The sequence below is a fragment of the Rhipicephalus microplus genome, chromosome 4, assembly GCF_043290135.1.
Source record: "Rhipicephalus microplus isolate Deutch F79 chromosome 4, USDA_Rmic, whole genome shotgun sequence".
Lineage (NCBI taxonomy): Eukaryota > Metazoa > Arthropoda > Arachnida > Ixodida > Ixodidae > Rhipicephalus > Rhipicephalus microplus.
The window spans coordinates 118,516,474-118,538,922 of record NC_134703.1 but is presented as its reverse complement, the minus strand read 5'-3'; the positions used below and the strand labels follow the sequence as shown (position 1 = coordinate 118,538,922).

At 45.2% G+C, this 22,449-nt stretch overlaps 1 pseudogene; it reads left to right on the top strand.

Annotated features, from left to right (window-relative positions):
* Window positions 1–1,255: 1,255 nt before the first annotated feature.
* On the top strand, window positions 1,256–2,197 carry LOC142814412 (putative enoyl-CoA hydratase; annotated as a pseudogene).
* Window positions 2,198–22,449: the final 20,252 nt, after the last annotated feature.

The following is a 22,449-nucleotide window of genomic DNA, read 5'->3' as shown; positions in this document are numbered from 1 at the left end:
CATACAAGGTTTTGTTACGGTAAAACATAACCTATGAGCCCATACAGCTCAGCAGGAATAGTGAGGCAACCGCTAAATTGCGTCTGAAAGTGTAGTGTCTGTCACCAAATACCTACCAAGCATTTTCCGCAAAGGTTGCCTTAGCTGTCAATACTCGTTGAGCCCTTCACGAAACGTTGAAGCACGTTAGTGCAGGTACGAAGTCTGGAAGTATTATCTAGATTGCGGTAAGATTGCACACACATGCCCATTATTTGTGAGCCTTTACTTTTTCAGCGACTCACTCATCAATCGTGGGCCCTATATTTACGGCTTCGCAGAATCACCCCGTATTTTGATTTGTTCTTTGAGGAGACCACACCCTGCTCAATGGCGCATTGGTTCAATTGGCCTCCTACTTTCTACTATCATCCAGCTTAATGACGAAACGAAGCCTCCTAAACTGAAAAGTCGACATCATCCACGTGCATCACGCATTGAATGCCCAAATTTCTGTCTAGACGTCTTCGAAGGCGGAACATGGCGCCAATAGTGCAGACTGACGTGGAGATAACCTCGTGCTGACGTCTGCCCTTGTTAAACTTATTGATTGCGTAAATCTATTTCATGCGTTTCAATGACGGCTGGTTCATTCACCCGAAAAGCCCAGGCATTTTAACAGGCTTTCCTACCGCAGCCTAGACGACACGGGTCGTGCATCGTGATTGTCATCTGAAAAGCGCCCTTCGGGTTTGTGCCACGAACATGTTTTCTGCGCTGCATAGTTTTCGTAAAGAGCCGAAATCAATAGACCGAATGGAGACATTTCTTTGATAGCGCCTCAATACCTTTGTAATAGTCTTTCTTTCAGTCAGGGGAGTATTAAGAGGCGAGCTCTTTAACCTCTTCATTGTTCCATGTAGTGCGAACAAGGAACGCCATCATCATAAATCAGTGGGTGCTAGATTTATCCACTTAAAATTCTACTTCAGTTTCACAAAACTTGCACTAATTTGGGCGTCATGAAATATAAAAAACAACAATTATGGGTAAGTTTATTAGGCGCTTAAAAACAGTAACACCGTGTAACAACTCTACGGCCATCGCGGGAACTTGAGAGTTTCCGGGTCCTGGTAGTGTTCTGTGTGGCTAGAATGCGCGGAGGTGTTCTGTGGCGCGGTCACAGAACACCCTTCAGTCACCACGCGGTGACTACTTGAGGCTTGAGCGGGTTCAAGCTGTAGTTCAAGTGTCTTTATGCTTGCATATAAGAAACATGCAAGCACTTCGCTGGACCTTTCGTGGTGCTTTGATGCGTTGCTCACGAACAGTGCCTTGTCAAGCTCGTGCATACAGTGACGCAAGTTTCCCCGTGGTCAGTGACAAGCAAGGGCGCATCCTACTTGTGGGGTTGAACCAGCCCGAGAAGCGCAACTGTCTCAATGTAACTGCTGCAGAGCGATTGAAGAGGTCTTTCGGGAGTTTGATCAGTACAACAGCATTGATGTGGCAAAGGTGGCTGCTTCTGTGCTGGCTACGATCTGTCAGAACTAGTTGAAGACAGTTTAGAAGGGTGGCCTCAGTGTATGCCTGAGACTAAGAAGCCAACAATTGCTGCAGTGTCTGGCTATACAGTTGGTGCAGGCCTGCAGTGGGCACTGTGGTGTGATTTGCGGGTCATTGACGAGTCAGCTGTCATGGGCCTCTTTGGACGGCGCCTTGGAGTGCTGGTGGCTGGGGGTTCAGCACGACTACCCGCCCTGATTGGTTTGTCACGTGCGTTGGACCTAGTCTTGACAGGACGACCGATCTCTGCAAAGGAAGCCTATGAGATTGGCCTTGCAAACCGCATTGTGTCCTGTGGAACTGCCCTGGGACAAGCAGTCAGCCTGGCAGGCAGCATCATCAAGTTCCCACAGGGCTGTGTGCAAGCCGATCGGGCAGCCGTCTAAAATGCTAGCAGCCTAGATATATCCAAAGCTGTGGCCTCGAACGGCAGACGGCTTGTACAGTGCTCCACTCTGAAGCAGTTCATGGGGCAAAGCGGTTTCTCTCTGGTGTTGGTCGGCATGGCAGCTTCAACGTTATGCATTTGTCCAGTGAACCAGCGGTCAAGTCATTAGGCCTGCACCTCACAGGAGATAACAACGAGATTGTCATGTGGCGAACAAGGACTGCCATTGGTGTGTCCCATCTCGCACTTGGCCCAAAAAGTTGAAAGCCAGGAGGAGATAGACAGATGCCGTAGGGTTAACCTGCATTTCTAAATGATGCTCACAGGTCTTGCAACTTGCACAGAACACAACGGGAGCATTATGGAACCACCACACAGAATTACGGGCACCATCTGGCAAATGCCGATGTCAAGACCACTTAAAGAGAAAAAAAAGCACTTGACTGCCAAATGATCATAAACAGGCACATGGAGTGAATTGCTTAGTTTGTTGGCCTTCTAATAATAAACAAATACTCAGGCGACTAATAGGCCAATTGCTATCCACAATACTAATATTGCATAACATTGTGGAAGAACAGTTGTCATGATTTAAATAACAAAACATCAAGTGACACCCACTCATGTGACAAAAATCACGTAACAGCACTCACCTGGCAAACCTGACCTACCAAACCTGACTAAAACACGTAATATCAAGCCACTAATCACGTTGCTCAATGCATGTAACGTCACGCGACTAGCTGCTTGACTGAAAGTCACCCAACGCCATGCGCACTTCCAATCACGTCACGCAACATTCAATCAATCGACATAATCGAGGCAACGTCGCATAATAGCTACTAACGTGATAACTTCCCGCCGTAAATCACGTAGAAGCGAGCCACCAGTAATGTTCTCTGCCTCCTCCTCAACAGGCCCACCTAACAGCTATTCATGTGAATAAAATTAGAACACGTAACAAGCAGTTGGGACATATATGTCAGGACAAGGCTAGCAAACAGGCAGTCGCGTGATACGCCTTGCCAAAGCTAGTCATGCGTAGTACTACTACACAAAACTTGACTTATTTAACGAAAGCTTGGGATTACAAGCACAACTTAGCTGGGCTGAACAATAGTTCCACTGATAGTTCGAGCGTTACGCCACAAGTTGCAACTGAGCCCGAGAGCGTGTTCATTCCTTCAAAGAGCTCATCGGCGCGTGATTCCAGGAAGATGGTTCACCGGCTTTTGGTCCAATTTTTTGCCAGAAGAGATGCATGTAAGCGTAACGTGTTCTCATAGATGAAATACTATTGCTTCGAGCAGTTCGCTCATGTAGCTCATACATTATGTATTCTTAAGTGGTCTTTGCTAGCCTGTGACGATGTCTGGCAGTGAGGCCGTCTGCAAGGACATCGCCGCCTTGCAAACATCTTTCTCTGTAATGACATGGTATAGGTAGGTGTTATCTCGGCTGAAGCATGCCTCTCAGAGTGAATGGCTTCTTTTTTTTTGGTGTGGCAGTTAACAGTCGTGGCGTGCGTGACATTTGACGATCTTCTGCAGGGAACATTATTAAGAAAATTGCAGAAATGATCTTACTAAAAATAACTAAATCATTATACACGTTGAGCTGATTGCACAAAGTAGTGTACATTTTTAAACTCGCTTAGGTTGGTTCCATTTTGTTTGTACAACTGTAAAAGATAATAGATGCGAAGCATGTGTAACGCTGTCCATTCGTGTCGCCATGCCAACGTGCAAAATCACGATACCCTCACCGCAGTTGCTGGAGTGATGCCAAATAGGTCAAGTCGCAGCTGCGGTTTGACGTGACTCTCCCTCACCCACAGCAGCTGCTGGGTCATCCATCATCTCGCAACGCACTTTTCTCTTGCTTCACTCTCTCTACATACCCTCAATGCTCGACCACATGCCTAGGCTCGTTCATCTGCGATGAAGCTTACACGAAACCCAACCCGCATCTCATGTCTTTGCATTTGAAACAAACGTTTACTCGAGAAAGCGCTACACTAAGTTTTGCTTCAAACAGTTCCTCCAGAACTCGCGTCGACACAAATTTCAATGAGGTCAACGCCGTCTCATCGGAACTCACCAGTTTCCTGCCGGAAATATGGTTCATAATATTTTATGAATAGAACTACCTAAACACGTGACAAGAAAACACAAAGTTTCGCCCAAAATTCTGGATATTCACACTAATGTGCGTACTTTTATTGACCGTAAATATGGCAGTAAACATTTTCATATCAATTTAATGACAACCGTCGCACCACAGGTCTACAAATACAAGCGAGTTCTTTTCGATAATATTGAGAACTCAGTGGCACAACGCCAGCTTTTTCGAAAGCGCTGATGAGGATGGGCGGGCGGTACGCATGGTCTTTCACTATGACACACTTTCAACAGTTCGACACAGCACAGCTTCAAATATTCACAAAACACACTCTCTGGTTCCTTACTCAGAAAATTCCACACTCTAAAAGCAGTAATGCATTAATTGAGAGTGGAACACTTGTTCAATAAGTTCAAAGAAAATTTTATGGTACCTTTGCGTCAAACATTTAGGGTTGTGCATCTTGCTAGACGTTGTTTAGTGGTATTCTCGTCAATCAAACTGTTTTAAGAGAAGCATTATTGGGCACGTTGATAACAACATTCCCCGTGCCCTAGAACATCCAGGAGCGTCCCATAAGTAATGCCGTAGTGCATTTTACTGATATTTACGCTTTCGGAAGCTCGAATTTTAGCAGTAAAAAGACTGGCTGTGATGTAAGACTGATCAGAGGAAGTACCGGGACCACTGATTCAACTAATGTCCTTCCAATCCCATCGCTTCCGCTTTGGGAAAGCCGGAGAAAAGTGAGCTTTGCCCACTATCCTGCTTCAACGTGTCGCGTTCATGTGTCGTACTTAGGACAGCCAGTTCGGTCATTTTTATTACGCGGCATCGTCCTTTTCTTTCTTGTCAGGTTTGCTTATTCCCTTTTTGGTTGCGCTGTATAAAAGACGGGAATTGCAAATACAAGAGGGGCTCTGTAGAAAAGCTGGGTGGTTGCCCTCAGGAAGTAATTTATTGCTCGCACCCTGGGTCTGACCAGTGGTTTTTTCGCTTTTATTTCCTCGTACGAGCTCTGGGCGGTTTCCTGCCGGTGGCAGCCGGAAGACAAACTGCGACCGCTTACCGAACCTTTGCGATCGACGTTGCCCCACTGTCCCACCGTCCGCCACACCCATGCTCATCTTATTCCTTAATACTTTCCCCTGTTCCTTTCGTATTGCGGCTGCTGCTGCCTAACGATGAACCTAACTTTTCTTTTTTCTCTTGGGCTTTTGATTAGCTTTCTGGAAGTGTTCTGCTGGCTGCTAAAGATAGTTTCGCTGTAGTAGAATTCATTTGTACTTTAACTTTAGTTGTGCGCATATGAACATACATCTCTCGTTGTCTGAAGGAACTTACGACGTTGACCTTGTCACAACGAGCAAGTTAGATAGAAACCAAAAAAAAGCTCACGCATGGTTAAAAAGGCATCACTTCCGGCGGTCTCGCCATTTTTTCGGGTTGAGTGAAAATTCTAGGACTGGCCTATAGGGCTCGGGAGGGAATCTAACTGGGTAAGTGAAGTTGAGTTCTTTCACGATCCCACAATCTACGATTCAGCCTGGTGTGGACAACCAGGCTGCTATTCTTTTGCACTCGGGGTGCCTCGTCAGATACCAGAGACGCCTTTGTGGGTCCTTGCAAGCAGAGCTTGAAGATTTTATAGCGAAAGCTGTTTCATATGCCGAAGTAAATGCAAGAGTAACCCTATTTGCAGCTTATTCACAAGTTCTACCCATCTACTTTGTACAACCTCCAACCACAGGATACGCGAGCACTGCCTAGCGGCCGCATAGCTCTGACCAGAATAATATTATTCCAAAGTTTCAACTTTTTGTTTCCTTTAACAGCACGCACTTTGCCCTCCTACAGTCGCGTGCTCTACGCCGACATTTAACTGTGAATTCCCACTACTGACGCTGCTGCATCCGCTGGGAAAGTGTTCCACTCAAAGGCAAGATGCTCTCCCCGGTAACGCTTGGGAAAATTTCCAGTTTATAGAACTGGTATGCCGCTACCAGATTTCTTCTGCGAGCATCGCATGAACTAGACCTTAGTGATTATCCTCGCAGTGCTGTAATGATAGCGTCGTTCTTTGATCAGGTAGCCTCCGTGTCCAACCACCAAGCTGTCACTTTTTGCGTGGGGCGAGGCTGCATACATACCAGCGCCATCGGCCTTTCTCGCTGTATCGCTAATTTATCACAAACGTAGCGACTATAGAGATATTTCACACTTGGTATAACGTTGCGCATACGTGCCACCTACGAACACAAGAAGAGATGAAGTACACACAGGGCGCAAGCCTTCAACAATGTTGTATGTTACATCGTCTCTTCTTATATTTGTCTCCTCTATGCACAATGTTTTATACCCCCTAACATTAATCTAAGAGGCTTAAATAGCTATTTTGAAGAGGCATCCTTCATAGCACATTAGCATGGCCGAAATGGCACAAAGGAGTTTTTCAACTATGCTCCTTTTTTTATCTTCGCACGCTGCGGCACATGCCATCATAAGCAATACTGGCCCCGTATCTGCGTGCTTCACAGTAAGTGTCCTCGAAAGGCGGTAGCCTTGTGGCGGCCGTACTACATAAGCCCTCATCTCACCGGCGTGAGATATGGTGCTGCGTGAGTCGTGGACGTCATTTGGCAGTGGTGTCGGGGAACATGGGCTAGTGCATAACTTATAGAAGCCCTTCCAAGTGGGAGTACCATATCACCAGCTGGTTCATATCGCCGCATTTTCAGTGCAGCTTCAGAATCACTACATTTCTCTGAATTACGTCTCGATGTTTTTGAAAATAAGAAACACTACCATATATTTACGTGCTGAAGTTGCGCCCCAGATATGTGTATTATTTGCTTCTTGGTCTACAATGTTTACTAGTATGGACGCAGCCATGAGTTCAAGATGGCTGGGTGTTCAGCAATAGCTTAAACTTTGGCCGGGTGGCTGAATCGTGTGACTGACATACATAGATACATACATACATACATACATACATACATACATACATACATACATACATACATACATACATACATACATACATACATACATACATACATACATACATACATACATACATACATACATACATACATACATATCAAGCGAGCTGACTTTATACATTTGCGTTTCATGTGATGAAAAATACTGTCCTTCAGAGTAGCTTTGAGCACAAAAAATTTTTTATACGGCGCTGATCTAGCTGCTCAAAATAACGTCGTTAATTTTACTCTTTTACGTAGAACTAAGAGTTTGTGGAGGCTTGAGCTCACTTAATTTTTAAACCTACCTATTGTAAGGTCCAGCATATCTCCACTGCCATAATTCTTTGTGCAACTATCAGGCTTGCATACAGCAAAGAAAGACATTTTCACGTTGCCACAGCTAAGCATGACACGATAAATGGCACTGCCTAATTGCAGCTCATACAACCGTGTCTATTATCTGATTAAAGCAAAGAAGATATCTAGAGCCTAGTAAATAAAATGAACTTAGACGAAGCATGCATGAAAAGGGGTCTTTCTGATCCGTTCAGAAGCACCTCTTTCGAGGCAAAGCACCTGCTCAGCGTCATTGTCGAATGTTATTTCAAGGAAATTGTTTTCTTAAACTTCGTTTCTTTAGACAAGTATCGCTTCATTATGATCATCGAGTAATGCCTATTTGCCCCTGTGACGGTTTCATTCTTGAGACAAATGCTGTTTCCTTTCAGAAACCCCAGGGTTTATTTACCGACCTTCCTCCAGCTCTCATTCACGCCTCAACAGGAGATGTAGGCACACTAAGAGAGAGAGGCACTTAAAAGGGAAGGAGTTTAGCCCTGGTGCACCGCTTTCACTACCCTACACGAAGGGAGGCGGAATGTAAAAAAAAGGAGGATAGAGAAAGCAACAATAAAAAGGGCAAATAAGATGCTCGCATGCACACCAGCGTTCACCTTGCATGTCTAGGTTTCTGTATTTATCTACATTATGTTTCTTTCTTTTTCTGCCGTTTATTACCCTGTTTTTGCACCTCTCGTTCTCTCTAAGCCATGCTTTGACCCCTATTTTGAATTTTTCTCCATGTCACCTCAATTTCCCATCCCCTTACTATATTGTTACGTGATTTCGGCTGACTGAAAGAGGGCATAGTGGGGCATACCCAAAAAAGGTGCCTCAGACTGAGAGAAAAGAAGCGGACGTTGTCGGTGAGCTGGTTGTGGCTGCGGACTGAAAACTGTTATTTTCCATGTAACATTTTGGTCGAGGTGCTGGGTACTCTTCTGACAACGGAGCTACGCAGTGGACGCCTCCTTAAGTCTGCTACCATGGTTCCGGGTGAGGATACGGCTTCTCCACCTATCTCAGCAACGACAGCAACCTGGTACGTCGCCCTAACGCAACCACGTGATCCTGGTACCTTTACTGGAGAGAACAACGCGAATGTGGACAAGTGGCTTAGCATGTACGAGCGCGTCAGCAAGCAATATGGCTGGGACCCAACCATTATGCTTGCGAATGTCAGTTTCTATCTTGACAAGACCCCTCGCATCTGGTTTGAGACCCACGAGCACAAAATCACAGGCTGGGAAATGTTTAAATAACAGCTCTGCGACCTCTTTGGCAACCCGTTTGGTCAACAGCTTGATGCCCGAAATCAATTACCTGTACGTACACAGACGTCCACTGAGCCCTACTTGACTTATATTCAAGACGTCTTAGCATTGTGTCAAAGGGCCGATCCCAACATGACTGAGGCCGACAGGATTTCGCACGTTTTAAAAGGAATCGCCGACGATGCGTTCAGCCTGCTTGTATTTACCAACGTAACGACCATCGACGCCGTGATCAAAAAGTGCCGCCGTCTCGAGCAGGCGAAGAGTCGACGCATTTTGCAGCAGTTTCAGCGCCTACCCAACACCGCGGCAACGTCGTCTTGCGAAGCCACTCCTTGTCATCCGTCTACAACCGAAGAAGTGGCGCGCATCGTCCGACGTGAACTTGAGGCCGCTTACCCGGCTGCCAACAAACCGACGTTGCCCGACGCCTCAACGCCAGCTGCCGCCTTGATCTAGGCTGTTGTCCGCCAGGAATTCGCTAACCTTGGTATCCTGTCCACTGCACCCACCCTGGGTAATACTGGTCTCTCGATAGCTTCTGTGGACATGAGACGTCGCAGTCCGTACTCTATTCGAACCAGGAACCCGTCTGAATGGCGAACAGCTGATGATAAGCGAATCTGCTTCCGCTGTGGTCGCGCAGGAGACATCGCTCGTTACTGCCGCAGCCAATGGCCATCTATGTCTTTTGGCTCGTACCCCGCTTACAGTAACTCACTCCATCCACCAAACCACCGCTATCCGACCCGCACTGAGTCTACAGCATTTACTGCCCCTGAGGACTACGGCCGCCTTGTCCCGTCGTCGCCACTGAATCAAAGCCGCCCTTCTCGTTCAAGTACGCGTCGACGCTTTCCCTCGCCATCGTTTAACCGCCGCATGTCCCCGGAAAACTAGGCTGCGCAGCTTCTGGAGGTGAAGCTGCCCTGTCGACTTTACCCAAAAATCCTCTCTTGCCCTTACGTTTGAACCGGAACACCCTAGAAGTATAAGTTGATGGCACACCTGTTGATGCTTTGATAGATACGGGCGCTCACGTCTGTATTGTGAGTTCGCGTTTTCGTCGTCGCATGAAGAAGGTCTTCACGCCGCCCTTGAACAGTGTCGTCCAAGCAGCAGATGGTGCAACAGTCCCTGTCGTCGGTATGTGCACAGCTCAACTTACCGTAGCCGGTCATCAAGTGGTCGTCCTTTTTACCGTAATTGCAACATGTCCCCTCGACCTCATGCTAGGCCTCGATTTTCTTGCCGCCAATTCTGCTCTGATTGATTGCTCCGCTGGTGTGCTCCGCCTTGAACTGCCACAAATCAGTGCCGCCCCGTACCAACCTACATGCCGATTACAGTGCAGCGACTTTGTTCGCCTGCCCTCCAAAACTGTGACGTACGTCGATTTTCTGTGCTCACCAGCTGCGCCCGACGGTGACTATTACGCTACTCCTCTCACCGACGTACTCCTTGCGCACAATGTTGCAGTGCCCTATACTGTGCTCAGCATCACAGACAACAAAACTTGTCTACCTCTTGTCAATTTCGGCAACATGAATCATGTGCACCCACAAGGCATTTCTGTGGCCCACCTGTGTCCGTTGCTCGATTCAGAAATTGAAGTGCTTGCCTTAGACACCCTTGTTTCACCGCAGCGCACATCACTCGTAACACATTCGGGCAGCCGTCAAATTGTAGACTTGATCGCCACTGATCTCCTGCCTCCGCAAGTTGAAGCCCTACAACATCTCCTCGAGGCCTACCAGGATATTTTCGATTTTGGCGACCGACCTCTTGGGCAGACGTCCTTTGTCCAGCATCGTATACATACAGGTGATGCCAACCCTGTTCACCGCCGTTCCTACAGAGTGTCTTCTTTTGAGCGGAGCATAATTCAGAAGGAGGTGAACAAGATGCTAGCGAAGGACATTATTGAACCATCCTCCAGTCCCTGGGCATCCCCGGTATTAGTTAAAAGGAAGGACGGATCGTGGCGATTTTGTGTGGACTATCGCCACCTTGACAAAATCACCAAGAGAGACGCATACCCTCTGCCCCGCATTGACGACGCCCTTGAATGCCTCCATGGTGCCGCCTACTTTTCTTCCATCGATCTTCGTTCTGGTTATTGGCAGATTGCCGTAGACCCCATGGACCGAGAGAAGACGGCTTTTGTAACACCCGATGGCCTCTACCAATTCAAAGTCATGCCTTTCGGCCTACGTAATGCCCCCGCCACCTTTGAACGAATGATGGACTCCCTGCTCCATGGATTCAAGTGGTCTACGTGTCTTTGTTATCTGGATGACGTGATTGTGTTTGCTCCCACTTTTGAAGCGCACCTTGAGAGACCTTCGAAAATTCTTGATGTATTTCGTCTCGCCGGCCTTCTGCTGAATTCATCCAAGTGGTGGTTTGGTCGCCGTCGTATTACTATACTTGAACATATTGTTGACGTTTACGGCGTACAGCCTGACCCAGAAAAAGCTCGAGCTGTGAAGGACTTTCCTGTGCCAAAGACCGCCAAAGATGTCCGCAGCTTTGTGGGGCTCTGCTCCTATTTTCGGCGTAACATCAAGAACTTCGCGGAAATCGCTCGGCCCCTAACAGATTTACTCAAACCAGATGAGACGTTTACCTGGTGATCCCTCGCAAGCAGCAGCATTTTCCGGCCTGACCACTTTGCTCACTTCTTCTCCTGTGTTGGCTCACTTCGACCCTACGGCACCGACCGAAGTGCACACCGATGCCAGCGGTTACGGAATAGGCGCTGTGTTGGCTCAGCGACAACGTGGGCAGCATCGCGTGATAGCTTATGCCAGCAGGCTGCTGTCCCCCTCGGAACGTAATTATTCCATCACAGAGAGCGAATGCCTAGCGCTGGTGTGGGCAGTCGCGAAATTTCGCCCTTACTTATACGGCAGACCATTTATGGTTATCACTAACCACCACGCTCTCTGCTGGCTCGCCTCCCTCAAAGATCGCACAGGTCGTCACGCTCGCTGGGCACTCCGCCTCCAGGATTATTTTTACACCGTAGTGTATAAATCAGGAAAACTGCACAACGATGTGGATTGTCTCTCACGCTACCCTGTGGCCGACTGCGATCCTACGAACACTGATTCTGTGGGCTGCGTCCTTTCCATCTCCCAGATGCTTCATCTCGGGGACGAGCAGCGTCAAGATCCGGATATCAGCCGCCTAATACAACAGCTCGAATCTTCACCGCAAAACGCTTCTGTTCGCATGTTTACCTTCAAGGACCACACCTTATATCGGCGTAATTTATCGCCCAATGGTCACGACCTACTTGTGGTCATACCAAAGCACCTGCGTTCCACAGTCCTACGCGAGCTCCATGACGCGCCAACCACGGGTCACCTTGGTGTCTCTCACACATATGACCGTGTCCGCCGCCGCTTCTACTGGCCTTGCCTTTCACGCTCTGTACGTCGCTATGTCAACGCTTGTGAACTTAGCCAGCGTCGCAAAAAGCCGTCGGTACTCCCTTCCGGATATCTTTAGCCCACCGACATCCCATCGGAGCCATTCTTCCATGTTGGTTTGGACCTTCTCGGTCCCTTCCAAACATCCGCCTCCGTAAACAAGTGGGTCGCGGTGGCTACGGATTACGCGACCCGTTATGCAGTTACGCGAGCCATGCCAACAAGCTGCGCTACAGACGTCGCTGATTTTCTACTACGCGATCTCATTTTAGTGCATGGAACCCCTCGTCAACTGCTGACAGACCGAGGCCGTATGTTCCTTTCGAAAGTGGTTGACGATATCCTGCGTTCCTGCTCTACCCAACATAAGCTCACGACATCGTACCATCCCCAGACAAACGGGCTCACAGAACGTTTAAATCGCACCCTGACAGACATGCTATCGAAATACGTCTAGGCCGACCACCGTGATTGGGACCTTGCACTACCCTACGTGACGTTTGCATACAATTCCTCCCGGCATGACACTGCTGGGTACTCGCCATTTTACCTTCTGTTTGGACGCGAACCAACATTGCCGTTGGATACCTTCCTGCCAGCCGCTGCGCAGTAGACTTCTGAATATGCACGCGACGCTATTACCCGAGCTGACCACGCTCGTCAGCTTGCCCGCAGCAAATTAATGGCGTCCCAAGACTCACAGAAGCATCGTTACGACGAGGGGCATCGCGACGAACACTTTCCGACAGGTTCCCTCGTTTTTCTTTGGTCCACTACCGGACATGCAGGCATTTCCGAGAAACTTCTCTCTTGTTTCACGGGCCTATACCGCGTGCTTAGACGAGTGACCGACACTACATATCAAATTGTTCATGATGATTCATCAACCACTTCTTCTCTGCTGTCCGGGGACATCGTCCATGTATCAAGGCTCAAGCGCTACCACACTGCTCCTCCTGTGGCCCCGTAAGCTCGCCGGGTCGGCGCTTTTGCCACCGGGATTTGTGTTACGTGGTTTCGGCTCACTGTAACAGGGCATAGTGGGACATATCCAAAAAAGGCGCCTCACACTGAGATGGAATAAGTGGACCTTGTCGGTGAGCTGCGTTGTGGCTGCGGACTGACAGCTGTTATTTTCCACGTAACAATATAATACCATACAAAGCTATACCGTACAAGACTGCTATGGTGTCTCTATAGCTGGTGCATCAAGACGGTCACCTTCAGATGGAGGGTAAGGTGGCTGTAATCGTGCCTGACCCTGAAATCTTTTTTGGTCTCATTTTATCTCTATCTCTCTTTCTTTTTCCATGTACTCTTTCTCTCGCCTATCTCCTCCACCATCTCGTCACGGACCAATATTAAGCATTCACAGCTCCGCTGTTAGAACTGTAGTGCTTACTGGGGCTCTAATTCGGCCATGGTGCAGCGCTCATTCTGTCGTTGGTTTAGCAGAATTGTAACTGTAGTAGGCCCCGGTGCTAAATCTTGCGCTAATGCAATTGTAGTGTAAGTTTTGGTAATGCTCTAAAACCTGTGCCTAATACAACTCCACTACCACGAAACCTGATAAGGCAACTCAGTGATTCTGTTGACAATACCGCGCATGTCAAGGTGGTGTTGCTCTCTCTAATGTAGCCTACGTAACATCTAAGTGTGCGAGAAGTGTTCTTTTTGCAAATAAGGGAAAATTACTCGAAATAGTTCTTCGTCTTTTTGTTGCAGACAATATCATTTTAGACTTTTTGCCACGAGAGTGTTTTATTTTGGGTACCACCCATTGACGTAACTATATCCAGGACAGGGCATTGTTAGAGAAAAAAAATTGCAAAAAAAAAACTTTCTATCACCAGAAGTCACACCTATGATCTCCGCTGCGTGTGCTGCAAAACGACTCGGCCACAAACATTGCGTTCACTAGTGGACCTATAGCAACCTATTTATATACACGATTTTGCATTGCCTGTATCAAGAACTTGTTGGCTTCACATGTTCTTGTTATCACTTGCAATATGGTGCAACGGCAGTGAAGGGCGTGCTTTAAAGGTCGCGAACTTATAATATGAGGGAAGTGAATGGTTCGTACGTCTTCTGCTTTCAAGCATGTTGTCGTTGAATTTACAGAGAGCATAAAAGCTATTTTGCTCACTACAATGTTCGCATTTGTGAAAAAGCGCACTTCTCACAAGAAATAATGTAACACCTGTAGTTATTGTCATTTCGGTCTGTGGGAGTTGAACTTTCGATAACTCCCTGAGCAGCACGTGATACGAATCGACTCAGCTAAAAAGGGCACGATCATGATTTTTCTAACTACCAGCTGTTTATATTCGCCATTATAGTACTCAGAGATCCGTGAATTCAGTGTGTTCCTGTCATTCCTGACGAGATAGGTCCGAAAGGTGCGCTCTAAGAACTCTCGCCCTGTGCGCTGTGATCTACGCCCGCTTCGATAGGATGGGCTTGCACGTGTGTCAGCACTTATCACGTGATCAGTATGGTTTGTATATGTCTGGTGCTTTTACCGCCATCGAGCGTTGAAGTTACAGACAACACGAAGAATAAAAGTGTTGAGTTCAGGGCTCGTGGTCTTTGTTAGACACAATATATTGAAAACTAACATTCACAATATTATTCATAGTTACCAGTCTGTTTGTTCTCACTATCAGAGAAAACTAAAGTCACTTTGTTCGCTGTAGAAGCCGCGCTTGCCACATGGACACGCTGATCACACAAACATGCCAAATGTCACAGTGGTTGATTCGCTTCTAGTGTGTACACTTGTGGGGCCTTTTAGTGCTTTCGTCTTTGTGTTTAAACACATCATTTAGGTTGCGAGTTGTGAGAGTTGTTCGCGCTTGTCCTCTGTACCTTCATTTAAACTGTGCCTTCCGTTTCAGGAATATGCTGCAAGATTTGAATGGCTTGACACTCGTCACACGACATAACAATTTGTTGCTATAGAATTGAATCCTTTACCCTTTTGGTTAAACAATGCAAAATATACCCTCGACTAAAGCTATGAATACAGTTTCAGTTTCATGCTTCAGTGAATTTTGTGACAGAAGGATCAGTCATAATTTTTTATCTTGTCTCGTGCAGGTTTTAAGTATTGTTAAGTTTGTGTTTGACCTGAATTGATCATAATGGGACCATGCAACATGAGGCAGTGGTTGGAAGAGAAGTAGGACCCTTAGACATCTACACACTTAACAACTAGGCTCACGAGACGCTTCGAGTCGTTATTGGTATAATTATTTACATGTTGCTCAAGTCCACTAATTCAAATGCGCGCCACGACTGCCACATGCCGAATGGAGACGAGATGCAAATAACACCTGGGTGCCTAGATTTAGGGGCCCTTCAAGGAACCCAAGAATGTCAAAAAATAACCCAGAGTCCCCTACGACAGACTGCTTGATGATATTGTAGTTGTGGCATGTAATGCCCCAGCAGTCATTAGTAATAATTTTCTGTCCTGATGTGACATAAGTGATCTCTTTACTGATGTAAAATGCAGAATTCACAGGGTAGGTTCCTGTGTATTTTTTATATAACAAGCATTATACAATGCATCTGAACTAAAAATTTAGCTGGAAGAATTTTTGACGTCATCTCATGTGAATATGTTTTTAGGAGTGTGCATATCGTGATTTGTTAGGAAGCCAGTGGTACAGTTGGTGCCTTTCATCTCGAATGTCGTCGCAATCATGAAGACCCATCACTTTAGCTGAAGGAACTTCTTTTTTGTAGTCAGATGAATTATAATAAAAGTTCCATCTCTACAACCTTTGCGGCATCACTTGAGTTTTGATGCACAAAAACGCATGACTAAAACTTCGGGAGTAATTGAGCTGACTGCACATTGTGAATTCTCCACTACAGAGTATGCATGATTGCTGTTGCTGAAGGATTCCTTCAAGTACTATTTTCAAGCAAAATTTACATTTCCTTTTCTATCATGAACTCTCATCTCCGTGTTTTTTTTTCCTTTTTGACCATTAGACCACTTCTTGAAAGCATTGAAATAAACATCCTTAAAGAAGATGCTTTCTTTGCGCGTAGGTACGCGCAACGACTTTCATTGTATGCTGCATTTCAGAAGAACAGGCAACAACAACAAAACACTCCTTAAATTTAATTCTGTACTACGAACCTCTGCCCAATTGTTCAACAGAGTTTCACTTTCCACCTAGCCCCTTCACCTGGCCAGAACATTCCCGGTTTTGCATAGTAATAAATTATTCAAAGTGACGCATGCCTTGCGACGTCCACAAACGTTTGCAAATACCGACGCCCTAGTGAGCCTTTTTTCTGGTTCCTTCAAGTAACAATCAGACCATGGCACTCATTCTTTCATAAGAAAAATTCGGAGCGGAGAAGGAACCTGTGTTGAATAGAAACAGGGTCCTGTGGGTTAATAAACTCGCAGTGCTGATGACACTTGTGGAAGAGGAAACTAAAAATAAAATTGTAAAAGTGAAAAATAGCAGAGAACGAGGACCGCCCAAAGTAGTTGATTTAAATTCTCTCGTGTTCGTGTCCTCTTACTGACACTGTGTGACATTTCAGGCCAATGAAAGAAACGAATGCGCATGCGTAAGTTTCTTTTCGGATGTGACGTTATGTGAGATAGAACGACGAGGCTAGGAAAACCTTCATCGCAATGGAAATTTTGTAAGAAGCGAAGAAGCAGTTGTATTTTGCCCTCACTTTCAGCGCGCGTTTTCTCTTCAGTGCCTCTGACACCAATTGAGGTCACTGTTTCGAGCAAGCGCAATAAATTCAGAAGGAAACATTTTTTTTACCTTTAACTTAAATTTGTAGAGTGGAAGGCGTGCATCACTTCATCTCGGCTCAATCAGGTGGCAATCAATGTCGATGATCTGTGAGACACGGGGGGTTAGAAAATGGCACGTTCCTAAAACATAAACTTTTCTCGTCGAAGTGGCACGTGAGTGAACAATTCCATACTTAATTTGTGTCCACTATGTGTCACAGCCCCGCTGAATTGCCATCGTTGAAGTAGTGATCAATTTGTATGAATAGTGTGTGTTAAAATTTGCAGTTAACAGCTGTCGAAACTAAAACTTTCAACTGAATTTTATTGCTCAAACTAATTTTTGCCAAGTTCTTTTCATTGTTCCTGAGAAATAACATTTTCCTTTTCGTGTACGCTCTAAACCAAAATAAAGAACTTTCAAATAAATTGACTTAATAATGCCTGCTTGGACCCTAGCAAGATAATCAAGTTACTTCAAACGTTATACGAGTAAGGTAGACAACGGGCCTGCGTGGATAAAAAAAATCCTTTCAGTGAGTCCGGTCAGCAAGAAAAAGAAAACTATTCTTTCCTCTTGTAGTTTCGCGGAAACTGCATGTGCACTCGCCCACTCACTGTTTTTGCAATTAACTTGTGCACTCAAGTGTTGATGAAGTGGAGTGTCCGGCGGAACATAGAGGCTGGAAGAGATTTTCACTGGCAGCTACATTAACCTCTCTTTTCGGGTTTCACTCGTTTCTTTTGGTAAAATTTGTGAGGCGAAACTCACTTTAAATTGGTCGATATGCAGATGCTACTCTTGCTTCTTGTTTAGATATGAAATAAAACTAGATTAGTTTTACAAAAAAGTACTTATTTATCCACACTTTTTTTATCCGTCACTGGTCAGTTATTGTGACGTTTGGTCCCCACAAGCTTCTCACTCAATTCTTGGCAACTAGTACCAAATTACAGATTGCAGAAGTCCTTACGTAATGGAGCTTCCGTGGCCTTCGCGAATAGCATATATAGTCAAAATTTAGGTGGTGGCCATCACACAATGACGAATCACGTGGTATGCAGGTAGCACCTTTCAATGAAGTTTGTCATAATGCAATGTACCATTCCTTTTTTTTTACTTCTGCTGACTATCGTTGTGCATTCCCCAGTAACATTGATGTCATATATTTTATGATGTACTTCACCTTACTGCGCGATGCATTCTCTTACATGGTCATTCTGATGACTCTTCTGTAGACGTACACATGACGTGGCATGACATCGGCGCTAGGATTTCGTAAGAATTTTCCTGCACTATTCGCGGATCGGGACACAACGAATAGTCTCCTTCACAGTAGCCTCGCCTAACAGTTAACCGCGTTCCGTCATAACATTGTTTGTATTATGACTGAACATTTTATAGATGATGTGTACATTTGCTTATTCCAGAAACAAGCCCAACCCAGTGTCACTATCTCACATACAACGACATTAACCCAGTACTATCAAAGCTGTACGAACTGATAAGCATTGATTTAACTTTGCTTTCTTTATGCTTATGTTTGCCCCGCCGCGGTGGTCTTGTGGCTAAGGTACACGGCTACTGACCCGCAGGTCGTGGGTTGAAATCCCGACGGCGGCGGCTGTATTTATGATGGAGGCGAAAATGTTGAAGGCTCGTGTGCTGAGAATTGGTTGCATGCCCAGGTGGTCGAAATTTCCGGAGCCCTCCACTACGGCGTCTCTCATAATCATATGGTGCTTTTGAGACGTTAAACTCCACATATCAATCAATCTTGTTTACGTTGTGTTTATCTGTTATCTTTTGTTAGTCGCGTTTTTTTGCTTTTATACACTTTTCTTTGCCATAGTTTCATTGATTCGTGCGATTATGTTATATTTTGTATTATGTTCCATCGCTTTATTGCACTCTATAAAGTTTGCCTTGTCATTATGAGTTTCATGTTCAGAAGTCTCGTTTTTGCCGTTTCTTTACTGCGTGCTGCACTCAGCATGTTTATTTAACACGTGGTACTAAGGTGTCAATTCTGCTTATATATTTCCCAGACCAATGTACAACACAGTAGTGCGACGTTTTACTATGACTTCACTGGCTGGGGAAGAAGAATGAGCCATCTGGCTATGCGCCTATTCGCAAACAAACAAGCGCTGATGATCAAAATGCTTTAGACTATGCGCATGCATAGAATAGTCGATGCTATGCAATTGAAAAATATCGAATAACGGCGCTTCACAGTAGAAGCAGCGGTAGTGTTCCCGAACTTTAATATTGCGATGAAAAGTAAAAATCAGGATTGCCTAGGAGTGCATATACCAGAAGGGCGTCGGTGTCATTTTTGAGGCGCCGTTCATAATGGCATCTTCATTAGTGCCATATTTTACGGTCGTACGCCGAGCAGGAAGCACAGCGATGATTCACGGTTTTTTTTCTGAAGTAACTAAGCATGAATATTGGAGAAAAAAACTTGATGAAACGGCTCAAGTGAAAGAAGAGCTGAGGAGCGCACACATAGTACTGTTATCGAAATGTATACTTGAACAGAGCAACTACTCCACTGAAGCGAAAAGAACTTCGCTATTTCTGGAAGCTTGCGAACTTAGGGCTCAGAATGTAGCAGAAAAAAAGATAATTCAACTTTGTGAATTGATATTCTGGCTAGCTGCACGCGGTAAATTTGCGAGAATCTTTTTCTTTGACATGTTTTGCCATGACTTCGCGCACAAGTGACCTGAGGCAATCTTGAAGCTTAAAAATGGATAAAAAGTCATGGATTTCATCATGCTTCACATATATTTAAAATAAATAGGTAACTGAAGCAAGTTTTAGTCTATGGTCAGTGCCACAGAAGCGCCTCTGACAAGCTTAACTCTATAGGTCAGTGTGAAGGTAACGAGTGTATTATGTTTCCTTTTTTCCTATCATATATGGTATTTTTTTATCCGCCAGAGCTCAAGAAAATATATAGGCACTGCACACTGTTTTCTCAAGTAAGAGTTGTTTGTTTGAACGTGTTCACTGCTATTGCTGCTGCACCCGTTGTACCAAGCCAGATCACCCAAGAGTATCACGTGCTTCCTGCTTGTTCTCGAAGTCGATTTATCTTTCTTTTTTTCCTCCCACTCTCAACTACAAAACCAAGCCTTGTAAAGGTGCGTGTGAAGGCCTTTCGTTCGCCACTGTGCCCTAAATGTTCTGTGCGTCCTTAGGGTCGCGTGAAGAAAAAGCGAGAAAAAGAGTATATATTGTTTTGCAACGAGTCTATATAAAGAACAAAGGCTTTTTTTTTATCGTGGGCTCCTAAGCATGCCCGCTGATAGCTTAATCTTGCTGCCGGTTTTGGTATATGTTCTAAGTCCCGTTACTTTATATGTGTATCTATATCTAATTAATTTGCCGGCGACTTCACTTTTCACTGTGTTAACTTACCACTCCCTGCCGGTTCCTTTGTTTCCCTGTTAATGCACAAGTGGGTGGTTGTCCATCTTTTCGCTTCGTTTACTTTGTGTATGCCTGTTTTGCTCTGTGTTCCTTTTCTAGAGTCGGAAAAGGAGCGTTTTTATTATTGTTTATTATTCCCACTGAATTTATTCCAAGGCACTGGCATTGTAAGTACGGGCGTTTGTCAATTTCTTATCAATTTTTCTGCTGCGTGGTCTTGAAGACTCCATTCTCGGCTTTGACTGCGGGCTCTTTTGCGAAAAAATAGACGTCTTTGAACGAAAACTTTGCTTTCAGATATAAAGTGCTGCAATGTAGGCGCTTGGTTTAGAGTCAGGATAGTTGTGGTTTTATGAAATATTTAATTACGAAAGCTTGCTGCACATCTGGTAAAAAAATTAAGTCATGCAGTCGTGGCACCAGACTTCATACAAGTCACTACAAACGGCAGCGTCAGAGACATGCGTTAAATTACGTTGACGTTCTTCACACCATTTTATTGTCCTTTACCACTTCACGGTGGCTTTCCGCCCCGGAGGCGGTGGGTACTGTGATCGAGTCCACCCGTGCGTCCGTCCGCGCTTCCGTGTGTCCATTTTTATGCCTGTCCATACGTCCGTTCATCCGTGCTTCCATCCGTCCATTCGTTCTTTCATCCATGCTTTCTTACGTCCCTGAGTCCGTCCACGCGTTGGTGCCTCTGTCTGTCCGTATGTTCGTGCGGGCGAACAGACAGACGAATGGACGGATGAACACAGTCGAACGGACGAACGCTTCGCCCCACTCATTTGATTACTTCGTGAATAACTTGTAATTTTTCTTTGCTTCATAATTTTGCCTCACAAACCACTTCCTACACCTCGATAACGCAAGCAATCTTCTGCAAAATGCATTATTCCGTCAGCGAATAATTTTTGTTCAAAAAAAAACTTTGCTTGTTCTTTGATCTTGGTGAAGTGAATAATACGATTTAAAGTTCATCGAGCGCTCTCATGATAGGATCCTGAGGCCAGCACTGGCATCCCTCCGTGAGTGTGCCGTTTTGCATGAAGCTTTACTGCTAGCATATTGACCATGGCATTTCACTACGCCATGGTCAAAATTCAATATAAAATGAAGCACTTCACAAGTTGCTTCATTTCGTTTCAAAGGAAGATGGTGCACTTGTATGCTTGTGTTGCGTAAGGGCCAGTTCTACTGATAATAAACAATATTAGGCTTCTTCTTTCCCGAGTCACTCGTCAAATTTTCCAGTTGCTTGTCAAACTTTTTTTGTGTATACGTACTTGAGTTTTTTGAGTAAATGTAGTCATTTTAGTGATCACGTTCACAATATCGCGTTTGTCGATTACTTGAAGTAACCTTGTGTTCAGTCTAACACACATTGAACAAATGAACAGGTAACATGATTCACGCATGAAAAAACGTGCATTCAGCCGAAAGAAGGCAATGCTTTTCGAAAAGTAAACCTGTGCTTTCACTTATAGTCGCGCATATTTTCGCAGAAAAATATTTACGACGATTTATTTTTCAACTCACCCTCGTATTTGAGCAGCATAATATAAAATACCTGCACAAAGGAGAAAATTTATAAAGTTTCGGCTTGAATTGGCTTCTTTGTGATGATTATTTGCCTGTTAGTCTGGTAGCATACGGAAACCCTAGAAATATATGAAGAGCAAAGCGTGTTAGGGCTTGGCGGAAGGTTATAAGCAACAATGTAAAAATAACACTTCGAAAGTAAAACAAAACAAAAACTGAGAAAAAAGAAGACACAACAAGCAAGAACAGGAATATTTTGTACATATTCCGAAGACCTGAGACTTCGCGGTCATGACAAGGTGCATGTTAGCTGACTCAAGTAATATTCTGACCCTTTGTTCCTATCCACCCCTTAGTCGCCAGGATGCCTCCTTTTTCTTTCGGGGGCCATTGCAGCGACGTCTATGACGACGATGAGTTCGTCGTGGCTGTTGTTTTGCACGAAATCTGCGTTCATGTGCAATCGGCGCTATCTTGACTTGCAATTGTCACTGCGTGAACAATAAATAGCCTTAGGTGTTACGCTATCGAAACTATAAATATTGAATGTTTGAACGAAATCAGCCAACTTCTTTTTGAGCAGCTCCAGAGTAGCAC